Genomic DNA, 21808 nt, shown 5'->3' with positions numbered 1-21808 from the left:
ATCTGCAGGTTGTTTGCTGGATCAGAGCCTCTTCTGGGCTGATTCCAGAGCCAGAGGGGACTGTAACCAGTAGCGAAATGGCACTGCAGATCTCTTCAGCAGCCGGCCTGCTACCTCCCAACTGCCCTGGCATGGCAGAAGCTGGGAGCACAGGTGTCTGCTGGGATCGTGTCCCTGCTCAGTCACAGTGTCACCACAGACAGCACAGCCATTCTCAGAGCATCACCACTTACCTTGCCAAAGCTTTGCACATTGCTCATGGTGAAAGTGGCCCAGGGCAGTCACCAGAGGCCAGGGCCTGGAAGCAGCAGGGCTCCTTTCCAGGCCCATGGGGTCTGTGCCAAGGAAGAGAACCCTAACTGTGGTGCTGAACCCTCTGGATTCCTGGGTCAGCTGGAGGCCAGGCGGGTATTTTGCCTGTGCAGTACCTCCCCTTCCACTCTCCACCCCACCAAGGTCCCAGTGTGGGCCTACAACTTAGGGTGCCAGGGAGGAGCAGGAGGGGAAGGTCTAGGACCAAACAAGGGTGGGCAGGGGAGAGAGACAAGCTCTTCCAGCATCTGCCTGCCTCCAGCTAATTTTCTTTCTCACAGCCCAGCCGCCTTCTCCCTGGCAGGCCACTGGGCAGCTGATGACTGGAGAAGCTCTGGAAGGCCACTAGGGAACTTGGGCAAGATCCTTGGGAGCTTAACCTGGTGAGGAACGCAGGCCCTGACCTCTGAAAGATGCCATGGTACCGACTAGGGAGCCAGGACTCCACAGCCCTGGGAAGAAGCCAGGGAGGAGAAGCTTTGGGGCTTGCCTCCCCATGGGCACGCCCACTGGGGGACAGCGTGGTGAAAGGTTTGTCCAGGGAGGGACTCCAGGAACCCGTGGGGCCTGGCTGGGTGCTGGGCATCCCTCAGACATAGTCAGGCCTTCAGAGCAGATGCTGCCACTTCTCAACCTGATTCTCTAGTGCAACAGGCCATCGCAGCCCCATTTCACCAAGATGCTGAAAACGGCTGGTCGGTTTCCTGGCTGCTTCTCCCTGCCTTCCCCCAGTGGTGCCACTGTCAGGCTGACAGCTGCAGAACACTTCAAGCTGTGCTTTACTCATGTTAAAGTGAGTTGTGTGCAACTTGACGTTGTGTATTTTGAGAGTTTCCTGTAACAGACTAGAAACTGGCTTTACACAGGAATGAAACTGGCACCCTCAATTCACTTTTGTAGTAGTGCCAACCCTAACTGTTCAAAAATCATGACTCGGGCTCACCAGAAACAATGAGATTGGCTTTAAACATAACGACTTTGACTTAAACCTTTGTACTCCAGGTGGAGCACAGGTCATCTGCAAGTTTCCCCCACTTCACTCTGTCTTGCGACAAAACTTCTAGCTGGCTCCAGGAGAACCCCAGTTGTTGTCCTTCAGTCTCAATAGACCTACTCCATGTTGTCCGAGGTCTTCCTCTTTTATGTTTTCCTTGCGGGTGCCATGTAAGAGCTTGACGGACTGTGCTGGATGATGGTCTTCTGAGAATGTGGCCTAGCCAGCCCCACTTTCTCCTCTTGATTTGAATGTCAAGTGGTTCTTGTCCTGCTCTGTTCCAAAGCTCCTTATTTGTGACAAAGTCTTGCCATTGGATGTGAAGGAGGTACCTCAGGCACCTGTTTAAACATAATGGGATTATGTAAATATATTAGAGTTGGTGGTGTTCTTATATAAAGTCTGATCTGTGTGCCTTTACAGTGCCCTGGGTCACACTGAAGCTTTCTTCACTTCCTAACCGTGCTTGGTTCTGTTGGACAGGCCTGGTGGTAAAGAGCAAAGTGGCTAAGATTTGCTTAGATTTCAGAGCCATTCACAGCTGAACCTGGAAGTGCCTATAAAGCCATGATGGATCCCATCACAGAGAAGCCTGTTTACATTCCAGAACACCCTGGCTCTTTGAATCTTTAAAGAGAGTTGCTGTCTTGCTCCACGCCCCAGTGTTATTCATTGTTATTTAAAGTCGTGATTTAATTATCCTGCTCTGTGAAGTGGTTTGTGGGGTGCAGCATATATGAAAGGCACTGTAAAAAGTAAAGTCGCATGGCACTAAATAACAAAGGGACTTGGCCACATGTGACAGATGCGAGGCATGTAACTGAGTGCCTAATCTGAAGGCAATCCTACACCCAGGAACATGTGTGCAGCATGGAAACCTGACCAGCGAAGAATAGCGCTGAGAGCTCAGGAACAAACCAGCTTTAAATGAAGTGGTTTTTAGAGTTATAAAGTCACAGAACAGTCCAGAATATTCAGTAATAGATGCGTAAACACACATATGTACTGACTGTCCAAGGCCCTGATCCAGCAACATGCTTTCACGCATTGTTATCTTGAAGTATGTGCTTACATCCATGCATGTACCTCAAACCACTGAGCCCTACTGAAGCTAGGATGAACCCCGAGACTATGCCAGCGTGCCTTTGCGGGACCAGGGTCCCGGGCTGTAAGGTGGAGAGGTCTCATTTTTCAGAGGGGTTTGTCTGTTTTCAACACCTAACAACCAAGACTGAACGGGGTGGTGGGGGGTGTCAGAAAGGGTCCCAAGTCCTTTGCATGGTAGGAGATGCTGGCGAGCAAGTTCTCCTGGGACCTGGCAGCTCAGCAGAAGGTGACACAGACACCTGCAGTGTCCCTGCGTCGGACCCTCTTGGAGAGACCCAGAGGAGACAATGGTTTCCTTTGTTGTGTTTTGTTGTTGTCGCTCGTGAATGAAACGGGGTCAGTGTGTAACAGATTGGCTCCTGCAGGAACCCGGGCCTCACACTCCACTCACCTCTCTGTGTGAGGAGGATGGGGCAAGAGGCTCTGGTTTTGTCTGCTTCTTCGCTTTCTGGAGCTTTTGCATAGAGTCTGATCCATTCCAGCTGTCTTGGCTTTCTCCACATTGGGAGCATCCTGCTGCTTCCACCACCAGACTGAGAGCTGGGAGAGGACTTTGGAAGTGGCTCTTCTCTGAATCCAAGAGACGGATTCTAGTGGCACACACGCTGCCCCACCGCTCCAACCCAGGGGTCTCGGTCCTTCTCCATTGACCCATCATTATGATTTTCAATCAGTCGTGCTGGGAAATCAGCACCCCCTGCCTGCCCTCAGACACCACTGACCTTGCTTTTCTTCCAGCCTGGCTGCAGTGACTCATCCCTTCCCTGGAGGATATCTGTGAGTCCCACGTAAACAGCATTGCCCTGAGCAAGTGCTCAAACTCAATGATATTTTAAAGAATAATAAATGGTGCCATCGTTTTATCTCGGTCAGGGTTTTCCAAACCCTAAAGGTCAGATTTTCAGGCTTTTTTCAACAAAGATGAAAACTAGAAATATTCTCTTTCTTTAAATAAACTGAGATTTTCACCTGACTCCAGGAGCTGCTACTTTAAGAAAAGTGTTTGTAATAGATGCGTAAACACACGTATGTATTGGCTCACCAAGGCCCTGATCTGGCAAAGTGCTTATGTGCATATTTAACTTGAAGCATTAGATGTCTCAATATGCATCAAACCAGTGAGCCCTAAATATGCTGGGATGTGCTGTAGAGCCACTGTTGAAGGAACTGTATCTCCACTTTAAAAAGACAGCTTGAACTCATCCCTTTCCATAAGTGCAAAGGGCCACATTCCAACACCCTTATTTCCACTGAGTCTTACCTTAGCTGCTTGTAGGCCCCCAGAGGTCAATAGAGGTGTTTATGGAGTAAGGCATTGTTTGCAAAAGCCAAGGCATCAGGCTCCGACCCAAGCATTTTAATCTGTTTATAGTAAAGAACGTGACACTAATTCCAGATGTTAATGTTGGTGCGTGTCATTTCCGTGTAGTGTTTGGCTCAGAAAATGGAGACCAAACGTAGTTCCTAAAATCAGATAATGCTCTTGGGAGAATTTCAATCTCTCTTTTCTTTTTTTTTATTTTGCTTTGGGGGCTTGCAGGTCTGCAAATGTGTTTGTTTTAATAATATCGCTGCAGGACAGACTTTAAAAAGCCAAGTGTCACTAGCATTTATTATCTCTAACTCAGCAGTAACACATGCCTGCCGAGCGTTTACTTAATGCTTTGCATCCTTTTCTTATTAAGCAAAAGTTTTGAAGTGATTATAGTTTATTTACAATGAAATTGGGCTTAAATGCAAGTTAATTCCTACCCCTCTCCTCCAAGGGGACTTCTGCCAATTACCATGTGTCTGCTAAGCTCACACTTCATTAGAGCCAAAGGGCAGATGTTTTAATGGGGATGTCCAAAAATAGCTTCTCCACTGGGTGGAATGTCAGCGCTGCTGAGGTTTGGGTGCCCATGTCTCCCGCTCATGGCAGGCAGTCAGCTGGGACCGTGAGCCCCTGTTACTAGCACTGCACATAGAGATTTTCCTCTGGATCATAAACTCTTTGGGGCACTGTGTCTGCATCCCATGTGGGTACAACACCAAGCACCATGGGCCTCCAGCCCTGACTGGGCCCACCACAACAGAACCTGACAATTCCAATAATAGCTCAGGTGCTGAGTTTTTGGTTTTTAGAGCAGATAGCTCCTGGGTGGTTGGAATGTCCAGGTGTCCATGCAGGCAGAGCAGTGGCTGTCCAGTAAGTCTGACCTTGCTGCCCAGTGCTTCCTGGATGCAAATATTTGCAAACCACAAAAAAAAAAAAAAAAAAAAAGAGATTGAGATGAAGGCTTGGTGCCCAGAATCCCATGTGGGCAGAGTAATGATTGGCAGCTGTAGGTTTTTTTTTCTGTCATATTGCTTCTACTAATCCTCTCTTGCTCCTGCAACATTGACATAGAATCATAGACTCATGGACTACCAGAACTGGAAGGGACATCAAGAGTTCATTGAGCACAGTGCCCTGCATTTGTGGCAGGACCAAGCACCATCTAAGCCATCCCTGACAGAAGTTTGTCCAACATGCTTTTAAATATTCCCAATTATGGAGATTCCATGACCTCCACAAACAATTTATTCCAGTGCTTAACTGCCCTGACTGGTAGGAAGCTTTTCCTAATGTACAACCTAAACCTCCCTTGCTGCAATTCAAGCCCATTGCTTCTTGTTCTATTTTCAGACATTAAGGAAAATAACCTTTTTTCCTCCTCCTTGTAACACCTTTTAGGTGCTGTTATCTATGTTTTAGGCATCTGTTATCATATCCCCTCTCAGTCTTCTCTTTTCCAAACTAAACATACCTAAGTCTTTCAATCAGCCCTCGCAGATCATGTTCTGTAGACCTTTCATCATTTTTATTGCTCTTCTCTGGACCTTCTCCAATTTCTCCACATCTTTCTTGAAATGTGCCCAGAGATGGATACAATACTTCAGCTGAGAACTAATCAGTGCAGACTAGAGCAGAAGAATGACTTCTTGTGTCTTGCTTATGACACTCCTACATCCCAGAATGATGTTTATGTTTGCAGGTTAGCATCTGGACATCCCCATTTTCTGTTGCACAGCCCCCATTCCTGTGCCTCTTTGTTACTTGGAGACACCAAACCCTGCTGCCTTTGTGGGATGATGCTCTGCTGTCTTCCCCGTTCCCAGCATCATCAAGCCCCTTCTGTTCTCCCAGCACAGGGCTGGCTGGTGGGGATCACTGCGCGCGCTCTCCGCACCGTTTCTGAATTAAGCATCTTTGTTAAACCTCTGGGCAATGAGAGATCCAGTGTGAGTTTCAGCCCGCAGCAGGCAAAGAGCGCTCCCCTGGTCCCAGGGCCTTCAGCGTTACCAGCGAGCGCTGAGCCCAGGGTTATTGATGATGACGATGTCAGCCTAGTGCTCAGCCAAGCCCCAAGGGAGCAAAGGGCGAGTTCTTTCTCCAGCTGGGTGGAGGCTACAGTCTCTCAAATGGAGCTCAGCCATTCGGTGGTGCCTAGACACGTGGGAGAGGAGCGCTGGGGGTTTAATACGTTCTATGTTTGTTGTTTGGGAAGGACAATGTGATCACTGAGGATGCACCTCTGCGCATTCCCAGCAGAACCTCAGGGCTTCCAGCGTCCATAGCCTCCGGAGCGCCACACACACACAAGAGGAGGGTGGGTGAGAGCCAGTACCGGGGAGGAGAGTTTGTTCCGCATCACATAAAGGAGCAGCACCTCCTATTGGCCAGCACTGAGAACCAATGGGTGAGGCTGACTAGGCAATGGAAAAGTCTTCTGCAGTTGGACCTCTCCCCTCTGAACACTCACCCTGGGTGTGAGCTCAGACTCCTGCCACTCGAGAGTCCCAAGCATCCAATGTAAGAACACCCATAGGTCCCTCTAGCCCAGTGTCCTGTCCTCTGACAGTGGCCAGTGCCAAGTGCCCCAGAGCGAATGGACAGAGCAGGGAATCACCAAGTGATCCTTCCCCTGTCACTCATTCCCAGCTTGTGATAAACAGAGGTGAGGGACACCATCCCTGCCCACCCTAAGAGCCATTGATGGGCCTGTCCTCCGTATATTTCTCTAGCTCTTTTTTGAACGTCCTGGACTTCACAACATCCTCTGGCAGGGAGTTCCACAGGTTGACTGTGCACTGTATGAACAAATACTTCCTTTTGCTTGTTTTAAACCTTCTACCTATTCATTTCACTTGGTGACACCTGGTTCTTGTGTTATGGGAAGTAAATAATTTTTTCTTATTTGTTTTCTCAACACCTATCATGAGATCTCTGTAGCAAACTCCACCCCACTCCAACCCACCCCCCTCCAGCATCTCTCTTTTCTAAAAATGCCTCCTGATGAGTCTGGCCCTCTCTCCTCCTGGGCTTTGCGATTTGTGATGCCACTGGGAATTGCAAGTGAAAATTCTCCCCCCCCCCCCCGCCCCCGCTTTGTGTCTCTTTCCCTGGAAAACCCATGTTTTCGGGAGATGGTATTCCCAGACAGACAGCCCCAGGAAGCTTGGACAGATGGACAGCATCTGCTGCCTCCATAGGATAAACTCTCTCTTGGTTACAGGTACTTTTCAGTTGATAACAAAAAATTAGAGGAAACCCAAACACTAAGGCAATAAGGCTCCCATCAGTAGGAGTTTGTGTCTGAGCCGTGAGTCCTGGGGCTGTTGCTATGACCTTGCAGAGTTTTGTAATTCCCAGCAGCAAAGACAGCTCATTGGATACAATAAACCCATGCTGGGACCCCAGGTGGGGCCGTGGTCTGACAGTGCCCATATTACTACCTGAGCCATCAATGTGGGCCTAGCTCTCACCGGCAGGGAGCATGAGGAAGAAAGACACGAGAGCCGTGGGAAGTGAATAAACTCAATTAGATCGCTGTAATTGCAACAAGACTGAGGGGGAGTGTCGGGCCCATGTGCCGTCTGGGAGCAGTAATTAAAAGTGCTGTGTTTGCTGTGCTGGAGAGGCAGCCTGCTGCGTCCCAGCCGCGCCTTTTGAAAAGCTCCACCGTGGAGATGTAGCCCCACCGAGCCGGGAAAGTCACAATCCCCAGCCCAGTGGGGGAAGGCCCAGCTTTTCATTCTCACTTCGGATTAGGCTTTGATGTGCGCTGGGAGCCCGGGGCACCGCACACTTTCCCAGCCAGCCTGCCCCCACCTCTCCTAATGCTTTATTAACTTCCTCCTGGAGCTGAGTTTTATCCCCCTTCCCCTTCGGCCCTGATGCCACTTCCCTCTTGGTCTTGCTTGGTGGGAACCCGGGAGGAGCCTCTGGATGGTTCTGCTGTAGATTGAAAGCAGGTTAAAAGGGAGGAGATCGGAAACTGTCAGTGGTGGTTAGAGAGACATGCGATCAGCTGCCTCAGCAATAACCAGCCCTTGGAGGCGGGGGCCTCTCCTCCTTTCCCAGGGCTTGTCAGCCACCAGCTGCCCTTGGCACTGTTTGCACCAGGCCACTGTGCTCTCTATGAAGGCGGTGCCAGGCCCCTCTGCCTTGGCTGCCAGTGGGAGGTGGGGGGGTAACCCTTTGTCCCCTCGGAGACAGTGCACCTGAGGTTGGGCCCGTGGGACCAGGAATCTGTGGGCCAGACTGTGCGCGAGGCTCTCTGGCCTGGCATGCCAAGGCTGGGCTGAGGGGATCGGGTACGGCTGCTGCTGAAGATGCAGGGGGCATGTGGAGCTCATTTCCCAGCTGGCTAGCCAGCAGGATACAGACTAGGGCGGGAATCGAGCTACGGCGTGACCTGGGGAGGCGCGTTGGCCCCACTCTCCCGGTAGTCACCAGCTCACACGCACACCCTGCAAGGAGCAGCCTGGCGGCTGGGTTAGGACCAAGGCGCCACTGAGGCTGTGTGTGGAAGAGGGACACCTACTGGCAGCTCGTGGAGATGGCCGCTCACTGGCTGGTGTCTGGCCAGCAGACCCTGCACTGAGCTCGGGGTGGGGCAGTCTGTGGGCAGCCTGGCACCTGAGGCCGTGAAGGAGTCTTGGCCTTTGCCATGGGCAGACCCTCCTCCCAGAGCCCAGGGCTGGCATCTGCCAAGGGGCCTGGGAGCACCTGGGGTATTTGCACCTTCCCTGGCCTGGTGGTTGTGATCAGGGTGCACACAGGATCCCAGCCCCCTAAAGCAGGAGCGGCTCTGGGACAAGGAAACATCTGAGGCCTTCATGCTGCAAGGTTGTCCCTCTCCAGCTGGCCTGGCTCTTGGGAGGGATTAACACATCACAGCAGTCCTGGCCGTGCAGATGGGCTGAGCTCCAGGCCAGGCGTGGTGATGGGCAAAGCCTCTGCCCCAGGCCTGTTCCTGGGGCCGTTGCTGAAGTGGGGAAGGAGAGATGGGAGGGAGCCAGGAGGTCACTGACCCTGGCAGCACAAGGTTAAACCTTACAGGTTGCTCAGTCTCCACATCCCCACTCTGCTGCAGCATCCCCTGTGACCACACATGTGCCAGGGGAGAGCACAGGCTCATCCATGGAGGGGGCAAAGGAGGCAAGTCCCTGGGGCCTGGAGCATCTGGCTGCTCCCGCTCTTCATGGAATCATAGACCCATAGAATCCTAGGGCTGGAAGGGACCTCAGGAGGCCTTAGAGTCCAGCCCCATGTGGCAGGCATGGTAGCTGGAGCTCGGGGCCCTTTAAATCACTGCTGGTCCCTGTACCATGCACCCTGCACCACTCTGAGGACTGGAGGGGTTGCAGGGACAGTGCCGCGCTCCAGGCATGCCCCAGTCCCTCTCCTGCCACCTGAGGCCCTGTCCCTGGAGCCAGCACCTCCTCACATATCTTGCCCTGGCCCTGGAAGCTGCTGGGCCCCACTGTGTATGACTGTGTCTGTAATTCTCCAGTGCTCTGGGTCCTGTGGGATGGAGCCTGCTGCATTCCTGGGCAGTGCTGTTAACAGGCAGCCAAGGGACTAGGGTTAGTCTGGCCATTGGTGTGAGCTCTGACCATCCCTGTCCGCGAGCCCTGAGGTCAGCTGCTGAAATGCTTTTGGGCTTCCTCTCTGTGAAGGTCACACAGTGGATTGGATGCTTGCACAGCGTTGTTACTGAGAAATGCCAACTGCTTCCCTCACACCAGCAGAGGGTGACTGAGGAGCCAATGTGAAATACTGGGATGTTGGTGACAAGCAATTGGCAAAGCTCCAAAGAGCAGGATTGACATCCCTTTGGCACAGACTGGCTCTGTGGCCAACCAAAGACTTGTTTGTACTCCTGGGGCAGGGCTGGCGATGGGAAGAACAACATGTTTTCAAACCCAGAAGCCAGGAACCATCAAGAGCGGCTGGCGGGAGCTGTTGCACGCAAATGAAAAGTGACCACTGTAGAACTCTCTCTCAGCTGTGCCTGACACACTCAAGGAGGAGCCATGAAACAATCAGTTTCACACATACCAAATAGAAAGGGACTCCCTAGGAAGGAGCACTGCAGAAAGCGATCTAGGGGTCAGAGTGGGTCACGGGCTGAGTATGAGGGAACTGTGTGCCACTGTTGCAAAAAAGGCAAACACGATTCTGGGATGCATTAACAGGTGTGTTGTGAGCAAGACATGAGAAGTCATCCTTCTGCTCTTCTCTGCACTGATTAGGCCTCTGCTGGAGTACTGTGTCCAGTTCTGGGCCCACGTTTTAGGGAAGATGTGGAGAATTGGAGAGGGCCCAGAGAAAAGCAACTAAAATGATAAAGGTCTAGAAACTATGACCTATGAGAGAAGTTTATAAAAATTGGGTATGTTTAGTTCGGAAAAGAGAAGACTGAGAGGGGACATACATGATGGCAGCTTCCAAGTACCTGAAAGGTTGTTACAAGGAGGTGGGAGAAAAATTCTCCATGTCCTCTGACAATAGGACAAGAAGCAATGGGCTTAAATTGCAGCAAGGAAGGTTTAGATTGGACATTGGGAAAAACTTCCTAACTGTCAGAGTGGTTAAACACTGGCATAAATTGCCTGGGGAGGGTGTAGAATCTCCATCATTAGCAATATTTAACAGCAAGTTAGACTAATATCTAACAGGGATAATCTAGATGATGCCTGGTCCTGCTGTGAGGGCAGGGGACAGGACTTGATGACCTCTTGACGTCCCTTCCGGTTCTAGTGTTCTACAATTCTGTGCGTACATGACCAGGAGCTCTGGGGGGATTCTCGGCAGGCCCAGAAGGAATGGAACTCCTTCCGGGTGGGTTGTGAAGTTCAGGGGTGAGATGCACTCATCAGAATTTAGTGACCTCTAAGGCACTGAGTACCCAGTCCGGCTGGAGGGAGATGCAGCCCTATACAAGCTCCATCGTTGCCCTAGATGAGCAGACAAGCCAATGTCTGTCCCCCATTGGTGCAACTCGCTGGTTTCTGACATTCCCGTGACTGGACTGGGTGAGACTTTGTGCAGGGGCCGACCACTTACAACCCTCGGATCACAGAGGGAGGGTACGTGGGGGGCAGGCGTGCCAGTAGCGGACAGCAATGGCCTCAGCAGACTCAATACCTGCCCTGGTTGTAACCTGAAAACAAGGCAAACAAATGTGGGCAGACGGGAGGAAATGGAGAGCCAGGCCTTGGAAAATGGCATCCTGCCCCCGACAGTGGGGCCTGGGCTGGGGCAGCTGCCAGGCAGCTTGTCTCCTCCCTGACTGCACAGGGCCAGGCGTGGCAGGACAACAAATAGCCCTGCTGGCCATGATGGCAGAATTGAAAGTGCACAAGGGAGAAATGGGGCAGGACCAATGGTGTGGGAATTAGGTGTGGAGGAGGTGCTGCGGCACCCCTAGGTTTTGGGCAGCCCACACACAAACCCCTGCGGCCCAGGGTCCTGGCTGCCATGCCCACTGATGCCCAAGAGCTCAGCTGTCAGCCCCAGGTCTTGCATGGCTGCTGGCTCCACTGCTGGGTCTGCAGGCAGGGTCCCACCCAGGCCCTGCCCCACATACAGAGTCCTGGCTGCTGGCCCCAGCTGTAGGGGTCAGGGAGGGGTGCAGACAGAAATAAGGGGAGGGGAACTCAGCACCCTTCACTCCACACGTTGGTCCAGTGTCACTGAGCAGGACAGTGGCCAGGCAGGGACTGAGAGGGCCCTGTTCATGCCCCCAAATAACCTCCTGAGGCTCTCCTGGGGTCCCAGAGGTGTTAACAAGGCAGCTGAGGCTGGAATCACACAGAGGGGCTGTGAATGAGCATTTTTGGCAGGGTGGCTGTGCAGAGTTCACCCTATCCTGTCCGGGAGGTCACCTCTCTCCAGTGGGCGTCTGTAAGTGAAAGGGAACCCTTGCCTGCACCCCAGCCTGCTCCCCCGGGACAATCAGTGCGTGCCCATCACCCAGAGGTGGGGGCAGCCTGGCCGGGGAGAAGGCACAAAGGGGCAGGGAGCCCTGCTCGTCTCAGACATGACACCAACTTCCCTCGGAGGCATTCCCTGTCTGGGCAGCTAATTGAGTCTGAACAGCAGCTAACGTGTTGGTAATTTGACTATGAGACTTAATACGTTTACAAGCAAGGAACCCTGCTCTGGCCTCTGCCTCTAGATTTCATTCACAATGCCTGAAGAGAAAGTGTTTAGATTGCTTTGGGAACAATTCGTCCTGGAGACACACAGACACACTTAGACACTGCCAAGTTGCCGAAATAGCCTGTTGGTCATACCTGCAACATGCTTAGGAAAGAGCTAAAGGCACAGGGAGGTACTCCACAGGAGAATTAGCAAACCCTTCTGTCCAAAGGAAAACCCAGTGCTACCGCAGTCTGGGGCACAGCCTCTGGCAACAGCCCACGTTCAGTGCACGTACAGTGATGCTGAAATAAATAACACAGAGATTCACTAATGACTAGGTTGGTCCTTTCTTTTACATTAGCGATAACCTGCAGAAATGCAAGCATAAGCCTGCTGGGTGCAGCACAGAGCCCTTAGGTATTAAATCCTCTGCCCCCAAATACCACAAAGCCCCCCTAAACATATCGGAACAAAACTCTAATGACACCACACTCCCACAGGCAGAGGACAGGTGAGACTGGAGCACACCTGGCAGCTGTTAGTCATGTACTAATGCACAGCAAGATGGTACTCAGATACTGGAAGATGAGCAGAGCTCCCTGGAAGCTGAGCACTTGTGCAGCCACCCAGGAGAGAGTCAAATGCCAACCCAGCTAGTTAGCAGAGCGCCCACAGCCAGCAGCTTGTGTTCCTACTCGTGGTGCACCTCCACACATGCCTTTGTGCACATAACAAAATTTATTCTACACACGGGTGGAAAACCTAGAGGGAACATTGATGCTGAGAGCAGTGTAAGAATAAGAATCAAACCGAAACCCTCTGCCAGCCTATTCTGCCTTTTTTCCATTTGGTCTGCTCCACAGTGGGTAGAAATGAATTTAGATGTCCTATCTAATCTCTTGTGAGCAGCCTCTCCAGGCTATCTCAGCGCTTTTCTGTGAAATAGTCCCTCTTGGCCACGCAGATTAGTGAATATGTGAGCTCGTCTATCTTATCTGTGCGGTTCCAGCTCACACTCACCCCCACGTGTGCAAGAGTGGGTCCTGTTTGAGCAGTGTGCTTTATTGTGTTATGGGTTGTGAGCCAGGAGACAGTGTCACTGCAGTCTATATTAGGGAACGACTCCAGCGCAAGATCAGGTAGAGAACTGGAGGAGACAGAACTGGGGCAGGGGCAGGTGATAGGCTAAGAGAAAGAAGTAAGCTGTGAAGAAGGATTTTGAGAAGGAACAGGAAGACCTGACTCCACAAACTCCCACTTTGACTGCTCACAGATGCAGCCTCCTTCAGGCTCATAAGCTACTTCACTGGTTCGTGTCAGTTGCAGACAGGAAGAGTTGAATTTAAACTGTTTATGAGCCAGAGTGGGTGATGGAAGATACGAAATGGATGCAATGAATTTTCTGCTTAACACACCCCTGCATTTGCAGTTACAGATGCATGAAGCTCAGCCTCCTGTCTGCACTTCAGCGTCTCCTGAAAATATGTTGCACGTCACCCTTTCTCCCCGAAACAGCACGGCTTGGTCTGCAGCCAGGGCCCAGTCTCTCATCCCCATAGCTTTATTGTGTCATGGGTTGTGAGCCAGGAGACAATGTCACTGCAATCTGTATTAGGTACGAATGGAATTAATGGCACTCTTCCCTGGGGAAGCTGATGTCTTGTAAACGTGTCACTTGTGAGCAATGCTCAGCGAATGCCATGGAAGCAGCTTGCGTGTTGGGAAAGTCTGTGGTATTGATGTTGCGACAATTTTTCGTTCCTTTGGCGCATAAAGAGGAACAACTTCCTCCCTTCGGCTTAGGCAATTACTGTTGTTCATTTCCAGTGAAAATTATTGGCTCATTAAAGAAAGGAGTCTGAGCCTCGGAAAACACTTCTGAGCAGGCGTTGGGGGAATGTGGCTTATCTTGCCTTCTCCCAGCAGTGCTGGGGCTGGGCATGGAGCCATTGCTTTTGGGCTTCCTCTCCATGAAAGTCACACAGTGGAACTGGATGCTTGCACAGCATTGTTATTGAGAAAGGGCAGCTGGGGAGTAGTGACTGGCAAGAAGGCAGAGGCTTTGACATGCGACCCAGGTGCCAGGCAGCTCACACTGTTTGCTGGGATTTTCAAAGCAGCCTATCAAGGGGGAGGGCCCAAACACTATTGCAAGAATTGGCTACCTGACTACCTGATGTGCGTGTGGAAATGCCAGCCTCAAAGCCCAATAGTGACCACACCAGCCCTATCCAATATGGCAGGGCACCTGCCAACTCCAGCCACACCCTCGTTACCTGGTGAGCCCACCAAGTCAGTGTGTTGGAATGTCCCTGTCCTGGAACCAGCAACCCATCACCTTGTCTGTAGTTTGGACCAGTGTGACAATGTGCCCAGCCCAGCGGGTCTCACTCCTTGTCTCTTCCACACCTCTGTGTCTCACAGCAATGTGCTCTGGTCTGCTGGTGCCACTTGTTGGGCCTTTATTCCATTCGCACTCAGTTCCCTTTGGGTCTCAGGTCGATAGATTTTAAAAAGGGAAGGGGCCATCCTGATGCCCAGCTCTGAGCTCCAGAGTGCAGGACAGAGCGCTGCACCCCCCAGGAGTCTTCCCTACCCCATACAGGACACTGTGGAGCCCATAACTTGGAACTGAACTAGAACTGGACGTACAAAAGCAGCTCCAATGGAAATGATCTTATCTGCCCTGTTCGAATTTTTCTAATCTCTGTGTTGTAGATTCGTAGGGTTTAAGGTCAGAAGGCTCATTAGAGCATTGGGTCTGACTCCCATATAACTGCCCAAAACATCTCACCCTGGCCTTGAGCCTCGCGCCTTCAGGGCCCTGTGCTCCAACTGACTATGTCATCCTGCCTTGGGCACCACCCACCGGCTGGGCCCCACTGTCAGCATGCCGCCTTGGGCCCCACCCACCAGCCGGGCCCCACTGTCAGCATGCCGCCTTGGGCCCCACCCACCGGCCGGGCCCCACTGTCAGCATGCCGCCTTGGGCCCCACCCACCGGTCGGGCCCCACTGTCAGCATGCCGCCTTGGGCCCCACCCACCGGCCGGGCCCCACTGTCAGCATGCCGCCTTGGGCCCCACCCACCAGCCGGGCCCCACTGTCAGCATGCCGCCTTGGGCACCACCCACCGGCCGGGCCCCGCTGTCCGCATGCCACCTTGGGCCCCACCCACCGGCTGGGCCCCACTGTCAGCATGCCACCTTGGGCCGCACCCACCGGCCAAGCTCCACTGTCAGCATGCTGCCTTGGGCCCCACCCACCAGCCGGGCCCCACTGTCAGCATGCCGCCTTGGGCACCACCCACCAGCCGGGCCCCGCTGTCAGCATGCCGCCTTGGGCACCACCCACCAGCCGGGCCCCGCTGTCAGCATGGCGCCTGGGGCCCCACCCACCGGCCGGGCCCCGCTGTCAGCATGGCGCCTTGGGCACCACCCACCGGCTGGGCCCTGCTGTCAGCATGGCGCCTTGGGCCCCACCCACTGGCCGGGCACTGCTGTCAGCATGGCGCCTTGGGCCTCACCCACCGGCCGGGCCCCGCTGTCAGCATGGCGCCTTGGGCACCACCCACTGGCCGGGCACCGCTGTCAGCATGGCGCCTTGGGCCCCACCCACTGGCCGGGCCCCGCTGTCAGCATGGTGACTTTTCTCTGTTGCCCCTTAGCTCTCTGTTTCAGTTCTCTTACAGAGAGTCATGTGGTGTGGGATGTCATCTCCACTTGCCTTGTGTCAGCTCTCCCTGTCCTTCCCATGCTTCAATAATTTCACTTTCTTCTGGGCTAGATCCTTCTGCAGGCTCCTGCTCTTCCACACAGCTCAGACTGAATTCACTTTTCTAGAGCAACAGGGCAAATGGAGAAAGTATTCAGGCACGCTGCATTTTAACAAGATTGCTTTGTCGGGTTTTTACTTTCCATTATGTTTTCTGAGCCTTTGTCTGGAGCCAAGGATTACAATATACTCCAGGAAGCATTTATACCTTAATCCCTGTAAACAGCAAGAGCTTCTGCAGCTCAAGCAACTCTCCTTTGGGTACCCAAATTTGGGTTTAGCAGCCTAAATATAAAATCATAGAATTGGAAGGAATCACAAGAGGTTATCAACTCCAGTCCCCAACCCCCTGGGCAGGACAAAGCACCACCTAGACCATTCCTGACAGGTGTTTATCTAAGATGCTCTTAAATATCTCCAGCGATAGAGATGCCACAGCCTCCCTAGGCAATTTATTCCAGTGTTTGACCACCCTGAGAATTAGGCAGATTTTCCCCTAATGTCCGACCTCAACCTCCCTTGCTGTGGTTTAAGCTTCTTGGCTTATCATCAGAGGTTAAGGCAAATATTTTTCCTCCCTTGTACCACCCTTTTAGGTCCTTGAAAACAGTTATAATGTCCCCTCTCAGTCTTCTCTCTTCCAGATTACACAACACATACCAGCCCTCCAAGCTGGAAAGTACAGACCTCTGCTCATGTAAGCTGAAATAATAGGCCCAACCAAATTGTGAATAATTTGCCCATGCTAAGTAAACAGGTTGCTAGCATCAAATACAACCCTCCCTGAGAAGCCAGTAGCAACCTAAGAGGACTGTAGGGTGGGGAAACATCTGGAGGCCAATCTTACTTTCTTTGCTTGGGAAAAATGACCACTGCCATCATGTCAGGTGCACTCGTGCCTGGCATCAATAGGCTATTCCATTACACCTCTGTCTATTGGCATGATTGAAAACAGGTGCACTGCTGCCCAGGGCCTGTGTAAAAAGTCCAGCCCAAGTCCCTCCAGGGGGCACTGCACGTACCTTGTGTTTGCCCTTTGCACCCAGGGAAATTTCATCCAATTGGAATCAATTTAGCATTTAATGTTTTTATTATGTATTTTTCTAGAATAAAAGCAAAGCTGAGAAGCAAACTCTGAAGAGGCTCCAGTACAGGATCCAGACTCCTTAGACCTTTACTGTGGGTTATATAAATAATCCACTGAACGCAAACCCGTACCTATGTTCTATTCCTCACCCTTCCAATGCTTTGCTGAGAAATTTTGCGACACTTGTTTACCAGGGAAACTGCAGATAGAGTGAACGTAATTTGCTAGGAGTTATGCTTCCATTTTTATTCTTGGTACGTTAAAAAAAACTGTGAATGTGTTAATGGGCTATTAAAATGTCTTTTTAAAGCTAGGGAAGCTTGGGTTGGTGCGTTGTTACAAAGGATTAGAGAAGGAATGAGGTTCTCTGGAAAAATTATTCTGCTGATTAAAAAATCCAGGGCAGCTGAAAGACTGGGACTTGTTTCCATCCAAAAAAATAAACAAACTGCTGCATCCAAAAATCAAATCTATTTCAGCTATGAAGCAAGCTCATTTCTTCCTTGCCTTTTATATGCACTCCATAAATTTTAGCGCCTTCTTTAATGTGCTCGAGGTCCAAATATGCAGGCAGCCTTTCCCATCACAGAGTAAAGCGCCCAGCACATCTTTATAACACACGTTTGGACAGCGCAATCAGCTATGCTGAGCTCAGAACCAGATGGCCACAACTGGGTTCCTAGCGTGTGTATGTAGTGCACTACAGAGTTGAGCCTGCATGACAGTTGGCTGTTAGAAATCGTCAGAAGCTGGAGATGGATGGCAGGAGAGTGGTTGTTACCTGTTTGGTTCACTCCCACTGGGGCACCTGATATTGGCCGCTGTCAGCAGACAGTATCCTGGGCTAGACGGACCTTTGGTCTGACCCCGTGTGGCTGTTCTTACATTCTTATGAAGAAGTGTAAGCCTGGGCAGACCTTCCAAAGCTTCAGAAGCGGGGGGATTTGCAAATAAGCCTGTCTGGGGAGTCACAAATCGTTTTATTCCTTCCATTGAAACCCAGGGTTCTTTTTTTGCCTCCCAAAGATGATTCATTTTCTTCACTTCTAGCTGAGGCCACCTGTACAATGGGAACACAGGAACACACTGTGAGTGAATTAATAGCTGGGAGTGAAAGTGACCCAGTTGTGAGTGAATAATAAGAACAGTAGTTAACAAGGGGCCCAGGACATGTGCTGGGCCACTGCCCAAGATTGAGTCTTACGCCAAATGCTTTCCAAATAGTCCTTCTTTCTTCCTCCCGCAGTCAGTGTGTGTGGCAGGAAGGTATTCCAGAGTACTCCTGAGTCCTCGGCCAGATTCCTTTTCATGGGGGCTCCTGGGAGAGGCAGCACTCAGGTGTTCCATCTGGTGGAAAAAGTCCAAATGCTCTTTAAGGGGGTCCAACCAGGGGGTTCCATTCCCCATTATTTCCACCTATTTGTGATTAAATGCCCCCCTCCCCTGCCTCTGTGACATAGGTGCTACTGACCCAGAATCACAGAATACTAGGACTGGAGGGAACCTCAGGAGGTCATCAAGTCCAGCCCCCTGTCCTCACGGCACCACCAAGCACCATCTAGATCATTCAGGAGCATCTTCTAGATGCAACATCTAGAAGAAGGTGGCATAAACTCAAGATAAAAATCGATGGCTCAGCCAGCATTCCTCCATTGGTTTCAAAGGATTTGCACTGATTTACACCAGCTCAGGAGCTGGCCCTATATCTTTGTGTTAATCAATGGATGTCCTTCTAGGAGCCCTGGCAATGCCCAGCCAATGCCCCAGCGATAATTCCAGTTGATTATTGTAAGCATGCACCATCTGCAGCACTGCAGGCTCCCCTCCCCAGGGACAAGGAGGCCCTGCCCTCCAGAGCAAGGCAGAGCTGGTGGCTGGCAGGGAAGACTCCCTCCCTCCTAGGCTGTCCCCAGCCCTGACAGTGCATTGGGTTGCACTGTCAGGCTGGCATGGATCACTTTCTGCTGCTGTGCACGGCTGACCCCTTAAACTGCCTCCAGCTGCCACCATGCTTTCCCCTGAACACCAGGGGAACACACACTCTTAACATGGCTGCATCTTGTCCTCCCCTGCTTCTGAAGGAGCTGGCATGAGGGGAGCCTAAGCACGGACCCCCATAGATATTGTCAGCCACCCTGCCGGAATACGCTTGTTCCCCTCGTAACCCTCTAGCCGGGGGTTTCATAGGTTTTTCATCCCTGCTGAATCGTATGACTGAGAGGAATATAGGAGACTCCCTATGCGCTGGCTAGCTTCTAAAGAGTCCAGCAACACAAGAGCCCATCTGAAGAGGTTGGAAATAATCTTGCAGATGACTCCATTGAATGCGGGCAGCATTGCTCCCATGAAGGGGTGACAGCTAAGTAACACCAGCTGGTTCAGTGAATTCTTATATTGCTATAAAATAATGCTTCCTGCTGATTTCACATCATTTCTGTCTGGGCACCACTGAACTGTGAAGGGAGAAACTTTTTTGTGGTTTCCAAAGGAGCCAGCATGAATCTGGAGAGGTGTCGTGACAACTCTCTGCATTTCCAGCCTGGATCCCTCAGTGGCTGCCTGGACAATGTGTCATGGGATAACAGTTGGGCAACTCGGAGAGCAACACAAACAACTGCCTGGAGGGAGTCAATCCACACTCTGCCTCTTGGGCAGCTGCAGCTGTCAGGCTGGGCTCAGCAGTCCAGAGCATCAGCAGTCATGCAATAAAAGCGAGACTGTCCAAGAAAATGCCTGCAACCCCCATCCCAACTCTCCACTGACCAACCAAAACAAAAACACAAAGCAACTGCCCACAGCATCCCAAGACTTCGCATGGTCCAGAAGGGAGAGTTCTGCAAGCTCCTCTCATGCTGGAGACCCCCACCCAGTGGTTTCTGCATTGCAGCCCAAAGAGATGTGCATCTGCACAGTGAAAACCCAGGGGCTTGTGATGAGTTATTATCGGAAGTTACAAGGAATGCTGCACCAGCAAGGAGCCTCCTAAACAGCTGTTATTGTGCGAGTAACATCTTCTCCCCCCAGCTTGCCACAAACTTGCAGGGCTCTGGATGTGTCTGATTCTCCCCGCAGACCCCACCGTGCCTGGAGTCCAGCGGCCGTGTGCGGGGTGGATGGGTTGGGTTGAAGCAGCTCATCATTCTCACAGCTGATGCTCATGCCTAGTGTTGGCATCATGTCTGCACCCCAACCCAACTTCCACACAATCACACTGCTCCGGGAATGGGGCTTAGTGCCATCGAGTGGTCTCCCAGTGCCCCAATACCAGCCAAGGAAGCCAACTTCTGTTAGGGTGTTATTTCAATGGGCGCCTTTCTCCAGCTGCACGGAGGAGCTGCACAAATGCAGAAGGTCCGTTTTACAGGCCGCACTGGGGCCGGGGGATACTGTGAGCATGTGTGACGCCATTGGAACGTTGTCCATACTGGATCTATGGGTAATGGCAAGTCTGCTACACGTAGAGTGGCCGTTTTTGGAGAATAATGGACACAATAAGAGATTGTCTTGCTTCTGGAAGAGCACTGTGCTGCCCATAGAAATGGATCCCCATGTGCCTGCTGGCTCAGAACCAGAGAGCAGTCCCTCGTCTCCCATGGACTATTCCATCAGAGTGGAAGCCTGCAAATGGCCTACTGTTGGCTAACCTTGTCCTTCTCCTGATACTGATGCTTACAGCTCTCAGATGAGGCCAAAGGCCGGAGCAGCCCCCTTCTTGCCCTGTGGCTGGTATATGAGCACTTCCAGATGCTTGATGCTCTCCCATAGCAGGAAGTGCCTGCCTTTCATACCACAGCAAGAGCCTGAGCTGGGTGACCCTTGTCTCTCTGATACTGTACAATTCAAGCAGCATTTCCCAAGGATTTGGCTCCTGTGCCAATGACTTAAGTGATCTTCCTAAAGGGGGGATGACAGAAAGGGAAAAAAAGAACAGCAAGAAAGGAAAAACCTGGGAGGACTCACCCCCAAGACCAGAACTGCCAGACCCTGAGATGCAGCAACCAGCCTCCAGAGATACTGATTTTGTCTGTCCCAACAGGGGAGGTCTTCCTGCTTTTATCAGGATTGTTCATTTTCAGCACTATTCCAGATCTGAAGGAGTGGGATGTCCGTCTTTAAAGCGCTACTGGACTGCTTTTTTGTTTTCTTCCCTTGCAGCACCAAAGCCCCAGTCACTTGGGTAAAAGGCAGTAATTAGTGATTAGTAATGCTCTGCTTGTTCTGTTCTGTAGCCCCATACACGAATGGCATGGAGGAGTGCATTTTCCTCTAAGGCACTGACTGATTCGCTATACAGCCCAGCAAGTACAGGGGTGACAAAGGGCGCTGAGTGTTTTATGTTTGAGAGACACTCTGCACTCATCAAGAATCTACAGCTCTCTCCAGATCTTCTTCAGCACCCAGACTGCTGACTTGGATATGGCTTGGAAAGTGAAAGGAGCAAACAGTTTTTGCAAATAACAGATCCAGCAGGGAAAACAGGAAGGATTTAATTTCTTCCCCCCTACAAATGGGTTGGCTGATTTGATAAAAGATGGATGACGCATGAAAAGTATTTTATTTAAATAATGGTTGCAAATGTCAAACTAAATTGAGCCAGCAAGTTCTACATGTGACCAAATAAATTTATGTTTCTACTAAGCACTCAGGCTTACCTACTATTTATTATAAAAGGCATTATTGTTCCAAACATGTAACTTCATATATAAAGTACAATAAACACAGTCTTAGGGGTATGCAGTGATCTCCTCAGATACATTTCAGAAAGGCATCATGTATTTTTCTAATGAATTGCGGGAAGGCTATTTCATTGCAGATGAACAGAGAAATTACCTGCAGATGTGACTGAAATGGCAGTCATTGGCCGTGTCTACACTAGCCCCAAACTTCAAAATGGCCATGCAAATGGCCATTTCGAAGTTTACTAATGAAGCACTGAAATGTATATTCAGCGCTTCATTAGCACGTGGGCGGACGCGGCACTTCGAAATTGACGCGCCTTGCCGCCACGCGGCTCGTCCCAACAGGGCTCCTTTTCGAAAGGACCCCGCCTACTTTGAAGTCCCCTTATTCCCATCAGC

At 51.3% G+C, this 21808-nt stretch overlaps 1 long non-coding RNA gene across 1 annotated transcript; it reads right to left on the bottom strand.

Annotated features, from left to right (window-relative positions):
- Positions 1-1541: 1541 nt before the first annotated feature.
- On the bottom strand, positions 1542-15755 carry LOC142001153 (uncharacterized). Its single transcript, XR_012642405.1, has 3 exons — positions 15596-15755; positions 12023-12172; positions 1542-1647 (listed from the first exon to the last, which is right to left on the bottom strand). It is a non-coding gene; the product is annotated as an uncharacterized LOC142001153 (long non-coding RNA).
- Between the last annotated feature and the right edge of the window lie 6053 nt (positions 15756-21808).

Source organism: Carettochelys insculpta, chromosome 24 (genome assembly GCF_033958435.1).
Source record: "Carettochelys insculpta isolate YL-2023 chromosome 24, ASM3395843v1, whole genome shotgun sequence".
NCBI lineage: Eukaryota > Metazoa > Chordata > Testudines > Carettochelyidae > Carettochelys > Carettochelys insculpta.
The sequence above is the reverse complement of the archived record's forward strand: the minus strand, read 5'-3'. Positions and strand labels throughout refer to the sequence as shown.